We start from the raw sequence: 11,900 nt of genomic DNA on the forward strand, positions 1-11,900 counted from the left end.
GAGTATAAGAAACTTCGTGGTCTGCCACACGTGCACTGTCTATTCCTCCTTACACGGATAGCGATAAGCCGCGAACGGCTGCTGACTACGATCGGCTGGTGTCTGCCGAAATTCCAGATCCGACAAACGAACAGCTTCACGCAAACAGTAAGTAAGTGAAATGATGCACGGTCCATGCGGTCAGGCGAATGCCAATTCACCGTGCATGAAGGATGCAGCCTAGTCGAAAAAGTTTCTAAACCAATTTTGCGAGGAAACTCGGCAGACGCAGGATCTGATACTCGATGTATCGGAGGCGTATTGATCGTCGTACCGTAACGATCAAGAATATAACGCTTAATAATCATTACATGGTGCCGTACAACCCAGCCACATCAACGTGGAGAGGGGGGTTGTATGTGCGATCGTCAGCAGCGTCAAGTGCTTGTACAAGTACGTGTACAAATGGCACAATCGGGTCGCTTTTTCGACGCACGAAACCATCGAAGAAATCCAGCGGTACGTCGATGCTTGCTATATTGCGGCATCGCAAGCTGTTTCGGCGACCTTAGGGTGCGAGATGCAGGCCAAAAAGGGTAACGGTCGCTCAGTTACCAATTCACCTCGAACACAAGCAGCGTGTGGTGGGTCTTCAGTGTCAATAAGACTGTCGAGGCCTTGCTTGAACGTAGCGACCGCAGCATGTTGACACGGTTCTGCCAGTGAGCTGGCAGTGACGCGTACGCACGTACCCTCACGTACCAGGAAGTTCCAGCGTAGTATCGGTACATAAAACTCACCACCACCGGCGCAACGACTACCGTGGTACGATGGTCACGGACATCAGTGGATGATCAAGCGTAGCGTAAGCGTTGATGGAGTTTTTTGTGCACCATACCAGCATGCTGTCACAATGGCTGGGTTGCTGAACGACTAATCCGAGTGGGAACGAAGCCTACAAGAAGCCGTACCATTCCAGATGCCATCCCAGCTGCGCCAATTGTTTGAGCTAATCCTGTCGAAGGTTAAGTCAAGCGGGGAACCGTTTTATAATAAAAATACGGGCCCGCCTCGATTGTATGACGAAAACGATCACAAGCCTTCGAAATTCGAGCCGTCCAAGAGCCATTTGCGGGAAGTGTTGCTATTGGCGTTTCATGCGAACAAACCTGCAGCTGAAGCGCATCGAATGCTAGTGGAAGTTTATGGAGAAGCTTGCATAAGTGAACGAACGTGTCGGGAGTGGTTTGCAAAGTTCAAGAAAGGCGATTATGACGTGCGAGACAAGGAGCGTCCCGGACCGACGAAAAAGTTCGAGGTTGCCGCATTGACAACTTTGCTGGAGGAAGATGCTAACGCAAAAGGAACTTGCTAATATATTAGACGTGATGCAATCAGCAGTATCGCATCGCCTAAAAGACCTCGGGAATGATCCAGAAGCTTGCCGCGAACAAACTGCAGCCAAGGGACATCGAATGGCGGCTTTGCACATACGAGCAACTGCTTCAACGGCAAAAACGGAAAGGATTTTTGCATCGCATAGTGACCAGGGACGAAAAATGGATACCTTACGAAAATCCAAAGCGAAAAAAATCGTTCTCGAAGCTGATGCTGTGTATCTACTGGGACCAGCTCGGCGTTGTTTCCTACGAAGTGCTGCAACCAGGCGAAACCGTCACAGCAGCCCTGTATCGAACACATCTGAAGCGACTGAGTCGAGCGCTGCAAGAAAAACGGCCACAATACTCAGAAAGGCACGGAAAAGTAATCCTGCTTCACGACAACGCTCCGCCACATGTTGCGAAAGTCGTTAAACAATATCTGGAAACGTTAAAATGGGACATACTATCCCACCCGCCATACTCTCCAGACATCACCCCATCCGAATACTGCTTGTTCCGATCGATGTCACACGAACTGGCCGACCAACACGAACTGGCTTCCGTTCTTTCGAGAAAGTCAGAAAGGGGATAGATGTATGGATCGCGTCAAAGGAACAACCATCTTTCCGGCGCGGCATTCAAAAGCTGCCCAAATTGTGGGAAAATGTTGTGGACAACAATGGTCATTACTTTGAGGAATGAGTTTGGTAAGTGTTTCTAAACATAAATCGTCAAATCAAGGGAAAAATGGCGATTTTCCATTTGTACACTTAATAGTTAATTTGCGACCAACTACTACAACTAACTACAAGATATAATCAGCGGTAAAATTAAGACAGACTTGGTACTCCATAAAGTGTTGATGCCGGGCAGTACCAAAGCTCATTTTAGTGATTGTCCCAAGAATATGGTTCGACCATACGTAACAAAGCCGTTCCGCGCGCAAGCGCTACAGTCAGTTCATGGTCTCAGCCATCCCGGCGTGATGGCCACGTCCAAATTAACACCACTAGGAAACCGTTCCTCAAAGAACAGTTGAAAACGTGTACACACTCCTCACCCGCTCAGTAATTGAAAACGAACCTAACGCAATCGCCGAAGAAGTGCTTCCGGACAGATGAGTTGGGAATTAAGCCACGTAAGGCCGACGTAAGGTATCAAGTGAGGTACTAAGTACGACACAATGTATAACCTTAATAAAGGTCTGAGATATAAAGGTCTAAGGTATAAAGTGTGATGCAACGTTGCGAGCGACAGCGCTGTGAGCAAAGGGACCCGACGTCCCACCAAAAGAGAAGTGTGAAATCTTCGTACAACTCAGCAACAGATAGAGGGTACACCTTTGGTGACGCTTGCGAGAATGGTACTGCCGCTGCGTGCGACATGCGAGTTACCATCGGCTCAGAGATGAAATGTGCACTGGTAGCAGCGATGATAAAGGTCAAATATAAAGATAAAATAAGTTGTGCATACACGGCCGAGTACCGCAGTGGCCCTTTGAGAAAAGAAATGTGAAAAAGTGTATGGATCCGGGCCGAATGCATCGCAACGGGTTCTTGTCCCGTAGGGTAATCCGTCAATATAGGATTTGCAGCGCGTGTGTGTGGAAAACTCTATATATTGCTTTGGTGCATCGCGTTGTATGGAAGCGGCTCGCGTAAAAATAGTGCCAAAAAAGTGTCCGGAACTCGGTAGATGCGTACTCGTAGCGGAGACTAGCGGCGACAACGATTCCAACAATATACGGTTGGTAACGCTACGACGTGAAATAGCAGAGAAAACGGTGGAAAACCTTCCCGAGGATGGAGTTCCCGCTCCAAACTCTTACTCCAAACGTTTCTCCAACAAAATTAAGTCGTTTTACACGTGTGTTTTCGCAGAGCGGATCTAAAGCAACAGTTGTTGTGAGTGCAACGACCAACTCTTAATAGATGGAAGCACCGGTTTTTACCCATCCTAACATCTAGGGTTAATTCTTCTTGAACAAGCCATGCGTTCATCAAGATGTATGAAACATGTTATAAATAAGGCATATGAAATCAACGAGTACTTATCGATGACGACGAGCTGGACCAACTCATTACTGCACCACAGAGCGTCTCCTGTGCGTGGTACAGCATCCTTGCCCTTGCAAGCAGCATGCAATATTCGTGGCCACCGTCGTTGGTAGAATCGATTCACCGATACTCTTGATTGTCGAGCTAAAACAAGTTGCTTAAAGACAAAAATTGCATTAATAAATCATAATTATTGATTATACAGTTTGGTAGCATGTGTACAACTTATTACCTCTGGAATTTGGCTGATTCTTTTTACTCATAGCAATTGCCCCACGGGAGAACACTTTCTTCACGTTGGATTGCCTGCCTGGAGTATTTGTTGCGAGAGATCATCTTCCGAGTGGCACACGGGTTAATCTGTAGTCCAACGTTACCCAACACCGTTAAGGATGGAGCTCTTTCCTGAGAACAGAACATACAAGTACGTAAATGTCTACGATATTCTCTTGGATTTCGCTACAACACCAGTAAAATCCGCAAGGCCATCACTGATCACACCACATTGATCACCCATGCAAAATTATTTCACCTACAATGCGCATCTTAAATAAAAATCAAAGAGCGCATTGCTTTAAATTTGCCGGAAACAGCGAATGGAAGGAATAGACGAGGTACGGTTAGTTTTCAACGCCCACCAATAAGAATACCTTTTGTTACTTAAAAAACATTAAGAACAAAATTGCCACAATCTGGGAATGCGCTCAGAGTGAGAAATTATTCAAACCATATTATCCAAACCCACGCCTAATTCCTATAACAATGCGATATTAACTAAAAACAGGATGAAAATGATGCAGCTATAAGAGAATAGGTTTGGAAAATTTATGAATAACCGCAGCTTACCAAAAGGATACTGCATAACTTACCATCAAATCAATTACACCACATTTAAATCAACACTTTTTCGTTTTCCAAGAAAGTGGCACTGCCTCCGCCAAGTGCAAAAATGGCCGCGCAAATCACACCGAACCACACCTCGCAAAGAGCAGAACAAAATTGATCGAAGGCGAGCTTGCTGCGCCTTACTTGCTCGATTGTGGCTGGTCTAGTCGATGAACGCTTTTGGAGGGAACGCGATATCCCATAAGCTAGCAAATTAGGATTTGCGATTGGAGTAAATGAGGAAGCCGATGAGACAACTCTACTTTCGATCGATGAAACTTGATTCTCGAATTTTCCACTTTGAGAGCTATTTTGAATTCACAAAAAATATTCTGTATCCATATTTTATTGCATAGAATTGAATTCCTGAATGATTTTGAATTTGTAACTTAAAACGTAAAATCGATTTCCAAACTCGATTTTCAACGACCATGGATAGAGTTGTCTCATCGTCTATGTCATTTACTCCAATGCGCAAATCTGAAATTGCTAGCTTATGGGATACCGTGTTCCCTCCAAAAGCGATCATCGACTAGCTCGCCAGAATCGAGCAAAGAAGGCGCAGCAAGCTCGTGTTCGATCAATTTTGTTCTGCTCTTTGCGAGGTGTGGTTCGGTGTGGTTTGCGCGGCCATTTTTGCACTTGACGGAGGCAGTGCCACTTTCTAGGAAAACGAAAAAGTGTTGTTTCAATTGTGGTATAATTGATTTGATAGTAAGTTATGCTGTATCCTTTTGGTAAGCTGCGGTTATTCATAAATTTTCTAAACCTATTCTCTTATAGCTGCATCATTTTCATCCTGTTTTTTTTTTAGTTTATATCGCATTGTTATAGGAATTAGGCGTGGGTTTGGATAATAAGCCGGCGATACATGAAGCGTAAACTCTAGCGTAAACTCAGAATGTAATGCCAAAAAGTTTACGCTTCGTGTGGCAGGCATAATCGCATAAAAGTTTATACCGAAACGTCAAATGCAATTACATTCGGGCACCTGCAATTACACTATGCTATTACATCAATTACATGTGTTTCTGGCCACAAAAAACATAAATCGACGAGATAAGTTGATTTCTGAACATCTTTTTATATATTTTAAGATGTTTTTACTGTATATTAGCGATTTTAGAACATTCAATTCATCATAACGCTACGCTTCATGTTGGTGCTGTGTTTTCGCTTGCTTTTACGCTGCGTTTTACGCTCCGCGGGCCTATAATCTTTTTGACACAAGTATAATCTTTTTGGCATTACACTCTGAGTTTATACGAGAGTTTACGCTTCGTGTATTCCTACCTATAAGGCAGGAATACACGAAGCGTAAACTCTCGTATAAACTCAGAATGTAATGCCAAAAAGTTTACGCTTCGTGTGGCAGGCATAATCGCATAAAAGTTTATACCGAAACGTCAACTGCAATTACATTCGTGCACCTGCAATTACACTATGCTATTACATCAATTACATGTGTTTTTGGCCACCAAAAACATAAATCGACGAGATAAGTTGATTTCTGAACATCTTTTTTTATATTTAAAGATGTTTTTACTGTATATTAGCGACTGTAGAACATTTAATTCATCATAACGCTACGCTTCATGTTGGTGCTGTGTTTACGCTTGCTTTTACGCAAGGATTTACGATCCGCTGGCCTATAATCTTTTTGACATAAGTATAATCTTTTTGGCATTACACTCTGAGTTTATACGAGAGTTTACGCTTCATGTATCGCCGGCTATATGGTTTGAATAATTTCTCACTCTGAGCGCATTCCCAGATTGTGGCAATTTTGTTCTTAATATTTTTTAAGTAACAAAAGGTATTCTAAAAGGGGGTAGGGGCGTTGAAAACTAACCGTACCTCGTCTATTCCTTCCATTCGCTGTTTCCGGCAAATTTAAAGCAATGCGTTCTTTGATTTTCATTTAAGATGCGCATTGCAAGTGAAATAATTTTGCATGGGTGATCAATGTGGTGTGATCAGTGATGGCCTTGCGGATTTTACTGGTGTTGTAGCGAAATCCAAGAGAATACCGTAGATATTTACGTACTTGTATATTCTGTTTTCAGGAAGGACCCCCATCCTGAACGGTGTTCCGTAACGTTGGAGCACAGATTAACCCATGTGCAGCTCAGCCGATGATCTCTCGCAATAAATGCTGTTGGGACGCCTTGGCATAATCTAACGTGAAGAAAGTCTTCATCCGCGGGGCATTTGCAATGAGTAAAAAGAATCAGTCAAATGCCTGAGGTAATAAGTTGTACACATGCTACCAAACTGTATAATCATTAATTATGATTTATTAATACACTTTTTGTCTTTAAGCAACTTGTTTTAGCTCGACAATCAAGAGTATCGGTGAATCGATTCTACCAACGACGGTGGCCACGAATATTGCATGCTGCTTGCAAGGGCAAGGATGCTTTACCACGCACATGACGCCCTATTGGTGTAGTAATGAGTTGGTCCAGCTCGCCGTAATCGATAAGTACTGGTTGATTTCATATTCCATATTTATCACATATTTCATACATCTTGACGGTCCCATGGCTTGTTCGAGAAGATTTAACCCTAAATGTTGCTTACATATATTAAGAATAGATTCATGCACTCAGCATAACAGAATACCGATGTATTAATGATCGGATTTACTCGGATCGTATGGGCTTTTGCTCTGTGCTTTGCTCTATTCATTCAGGTGGCCTCCGCACTGTTCACACACTATTTTCATAAGAGACAGATGCAATGTTTCCTGTTGATTCATACCATGGGATCCAAGTTTGGGGCTTAGCACTGTTCTATCTTTGTTTCGGTGCCTATCTTCAGTTTTTTTTAAATTAATTATAGAGCTTTAAACCGTATAACCTCTTTCCTCTTCTTTGTACGTTAATTGGTGGTGGCTTCGATGTTAAATTTTGAAATCATGGTTTTGTGTCATTGTTGTCAAATTCCAGCAGAATTTGATTTGTTTTTGTTGGGTTTGTTGAATGATCATGTTGATCCAGGGGTGGGCACGATATTGTTCTTCTAGTGACTTATTTCTATTTTGTATTGGAGAGAATTTATCGTAATTGCTTTGGCTTTTGGTGGCATTGTTGAGTTGTCTAGCTTCTGCTGTTACAATCTATTTTCATTGAGTTGATACAGGGATGGTTTGTGTTGTTGATTTGTTAACGTTGATGGTTTATTTAGAATTTCATTTAACAGATCTCCGCGGTGCCCCTTATATAGTTAGGTAACCAATGGTTACTTTGTTAACTGCTATTTTCTTCCACATGACTTCAATTGCTTATAGAACTGTGTTGAGAAATGGTGAATGTTGTTTTTTTAGTTAAAATATTCTTTAAAGAATCAACTTCAATGACTCTTTAAAAACTGATGAAAGTCGTTAATAAGTTGAAATGCTGAATGATGATAGAACGATGGATGATGGGTTCGTACACTCCCCTCGGGATATTGTTCTCGGTTTTACACGCGGCTCGATACACGCGTTGCCCACCTTGAGAGACTCTCCAAAGTAAGCCACTTTGACCGTAAACCGCAAAGGACTTCCCACATCAGCGATATTTTTGCTAGCTACCGTGATTACGCCGTCAGAAGACGCCGATTACGGAGCCAGAATGCTTCATCTTTGAATGTGCCTTATATGTTTTTAGGCGACAAGGCATTTGCCTTTACAACATACTGCATAAGACCTTTTGGAGGAAATACTCGGTCGAGATCCGTCGAAAGTATATTCAATTACCGGCACTCCCGAGCGCGCATGACTATAGCGATGGCGTTCGGAATATCGACAGCTAGATTTCGGGTGCTAAAAACGGTCATCGAGCAAGACCGTTGCCGCAAAAAAATGTGCTAGCCACAATTTACTTGCACAATTTTATACGAAGAGAATAGGAGCAGAATTCAATAGAAAGCTACCAACGCGATACTAACGTGCCTGGTGGTGTTCTAGAAACACTGCCTGGGGTAAATCATCGCCGAAGCGATAATCTCTTGGAATTGCGCATGTATGTGGCTTGACGCTTTGTAATGAACAACGAAGAATAGGCGTGTGTGTGAAAATTACTTATGTTGTAGCCTTGCATAGTTGTTGCGAACGTAATAAGTACATGAAATCTATCAAACATTATTATGTTTGAAATTGGGATTATGAGTTTGTGTGAAATATTCCGTCACCATGGTTTTATGATGTTTGCTTCTATTCTTCCGGTATGAAGCTTGCAGTGACTTCCACTTCCTTCTGCAAAAATCGGACGATTCGCCTATTTGTACAGCAATTCCCTCCCCCACACGCCGTAGTGCTGGAACGCATTTCTGTAGAACGCATTCCGCCTATCCCGCAAGCAGGGATTTCGTTGCACTAAGCTGATGAAGAACATACATGCTGTTTTGCTCAGAGTGAGCAAAACTATTCGCGAATACTTTGTTTGTCGTGTAGACGCAACTTTACTAGTGACACCAGATCACAACCCGGTCGTAGGAAACTGTTTTGCGATCCTCGACGGCACAGAGGCACGATATCACAACTCTCACTGTCACAGTGCCACCACGCCACACAGTACACAACAAGCCGAAAGCAGAGAAGCGCACGCAGCGCACATTCGTAGAGCCGGGCAATACCGTTCGCCGTCAGGAAGCACGCGTAGAAACTGATGGAGCGCAGTTTGCGCAGAGATACCGACAGCAATCGCTGGAGCTGTGCGTCGTTCATCATGACAAACAGAATCGATAGACCCTCGATATTTGGTAAAAGTGCCAGCTGGTGCCATGCACCGATCACGACGAATCATCGACGACACATGCCGGTGACACTCGTCGAAGAAATGGAATGGTTCGTCGACAAGCTCTCCGTTAGGGTAACGCTTGGCGTCACCAGCCTTCGAGCAGTAAACTGCACTGAACCATCGGGCGCTTCGAGGATTATGTGCCGCTCGATGCGGAACACTTCCTCGGCCACATTTTTCAGCAGGGCAATCATTTGTCATTTCCGCCCCCGCCCCCCAGAGCCTTTGAAGTTTTCCATGTGCCTTTCAATGGCTGCCATACTTTGCAGGCCGTGAAGCCTGGCCTCGCTAGCGCCATGTAAAGCAGTAGATGGTAGTAATAACAAGTGCCGCACACGTTGGTCTGTGGTTGAAAAACCTTTGGCGTCTGCTGGACGAAGTCATGCAGCATACTGGTGGCGGGTTCGAAGTATTCCGTGGGGTCGGTGCCCAGCATCCGGATACCCAGCCAGAGCTTAAGGAAGAACACGAAATTTGTGTCCGACAGATACCGTTGAAACAAAACTACGCCGACTTGAAAAAGGAAGCGCTACTCCTTTCTGGAATTCTTCTGTGGTATCTCCGCCAGTATCTCTGTCGGCAAACAACGGCACAGTCTCTTAAGGCTCAGCATTACGCCATACTTGATACGCAGCTTTTTAATGGTGGGCATTATTTTCCCGTACAATAAGTACTCGAGGTCGCGCGTTAAAACGTCACTTACGGGATGCAAGTTTGCTAACGTTGTGCACCGGCGACGGTCAGCACACAAACCTCTGTTTGGCCGGGGCCTCCAAAAAGCACTCCTGGTCCCCCTCTTGAGCTGCTGTCGACGGAAAATTCCGTTTCCCGTTAACGGGCATGGCAGAACCCTTTCGGGCTCGAGTATACGCCGTCCCTAAAAATGTGGAGGGAAACAGATAAGTGTGCTAGGGGCTAACAGAGGAACTTGAGCCCTTATTTTTTCTCACCCATCACCAGCGCACGTGCTTCGGCGTCACCAAGAAGGTTAGCCAGTTTCACGACGCACAACGACGACGACGTTCCTTCGCCAACGGCAATACCGGACTGGGTGGTTTTGTTGGCGCTCTCCACAAACCAGCGCATGAAATCGGCATCCTTTGGTTTACAGTCGCCAACAAAAACACCAAGCGTGTATTCTGGCCCCCTGGGCAGCACGCGGCACATAATCACCCAGCACTCTTTCTTCGCGGCCAGAGAAGTGTCATCGGCACACCACTGTAGCCGTAAGTTCTGCTTATGCTTGGCGTAGAGCTCCAACACCTTAGCTAAAACCAAATAATTACAAACAGGCAGGGAAAAAAGGCAACCGAAAATCTATCGCAGCGCACTTACCGACATCTCGGGGTCAAAAAACCCCACCCGACACGTAATGGATCTCTATATCGCGCCGGTTCAGAATTCCATTGGCCACCCTCACCCCCTCCTCTTCCGTGTCCAACGCAGCTAGCTTGGCCCGATAGCAAGATAACCTCTCGCACTGTGCTGCTGCTTCTGCGAGCAGCTCGTCCACATAATCGTGCACATCTGTGCGCGATTAGTAGACTCATTTCAACTCAGCGAAACAATTCCATGCCGCCATTCTATGCCGCCAATCCTTTAATATAGCAAGAATCTTTTATCGCGTTCTTCAGGTACAATTCTGGCCCCGTTTTATAAAAGTTCAGCTCCTTGCTCAGCGCCGAAAAACCTCGATGATATTCTTGAACACATCAAACCGTTCCCTTTCCGCTCCTCCCGTCCAGGAGCACTTCGCCAGCAGCTCTTTCGAAAACCACAGGCAATAAAACCGTTGCAAGTTGGGCATCTTCACCCGCATCGGATAGCCGCGCCACAGACTAATCTCCAGCCGCTGTTCGGGTGCGCTGTGGATAGTGTTATCAGTGGCCCCAAATAACCATTGTGTTCGCCTTCTTCCAGCAGAGTCAATATGCGCAGCCGCTGCACGTTTGGGCTATGATAAGTTGAAATGCTGGATGATGATGGAACGAAGAATGCTAGCAAGTACTAAGCAAGCTATACTTTCATCTGGATCCCCTAACCCCCTTTTTACAGATGAAATATTGGCCTTCTTCCAGCAGAGTCAATATGCGCAGCCGCTGCACGTTTGGGCTATGATAAGTTGAAATGCTGGATGATGATGGAACGAAGAATGCTAGCAAGTACTAAGCAAGCTATACTTTCATCTGGATCCCCTAACCCCCTTTTTACAGATGAAATATTGGCCTTCTTCCAGCAGAGTCAATATGCGCAGCCGCTGCACGTTTGGGCTATGATAAGTTGAAATGCTGAATGATGATGGAACGAAGAATGCTAGCAAGTACTAAGCAAGCTATACTTTCATCTGGATCCCCTAACCCCCTTTTTACAGATGAAATATTGGTTTTTTTATGATTTCGAGCTCGTATCACCAATGCAACCAATTTCATATTCAGCAGCATGCAGAGCATTGCATGCATTAGCATCTGTTTATTAGTGATGTTGTGGCTTCTAATATTTCTATCTAATATACAAATGTTCTAAAGGGTTAAGGTCCGAGGATTGTGGAGGAGTTTCAATATTTTTTTTGCAGTTGTACAGAAGCCACAACCTTTTCATTATTGGATTTGTGCTTTGGGCCGTTATCTCGGTAAAATTTAAAACCCTGCTCTAAATCCATTTTTCGAGCACTTAAAGAAAGTTTCTTTGAGATTTTCCTTAAGAGTCCATAACTAAACATTCTGGATCATGACGCCATCAATAAATATGAGGTTTCCTTTTTGTTGTATGGCATTGAGGGCCCCACACATTGTTGATGGGCTGGAAATAGCTTG

The 11,900-nt window shown here is 44.5% G+C and overlaps 1 protein-coding gene across 1 annotated transcript in view; it reads right to left on the bottom strand.

Moving 5' to 3' along the window:
* Positions 1–3,693, bottom strand: part of LOC126576295 (uncharacterized) — a 472,692-nt gene extending 468,999 nt beyond the window's left edge. The window contains exon 1 of the mRNA XM_050237511.1: positions 3,651–3,693. The gene's annotated coding sequence lies outside the window, so the exon portion shown is untranslated. The remainder of the gene's footprint in view (positions 1–3,650) is intronic.
* Between the last annotated feature and the right edge of the window lie 8,207 nt (positions 3,694–11,900).

The sequence above is a fragment of the Anopheles aquasalis genome, chromosome 3, assembly GCF_943734665.1.
Source record: "Anopheles aquasalis chromosome 3, idAnoAquaMG_Q_19, whole genome shotgun sequence".
NCBI lineage: Eukaryota > Metazoa > Arthropoda > Insecta > Diptera > Culicidae > Anopheles > Anopheles aquasalis.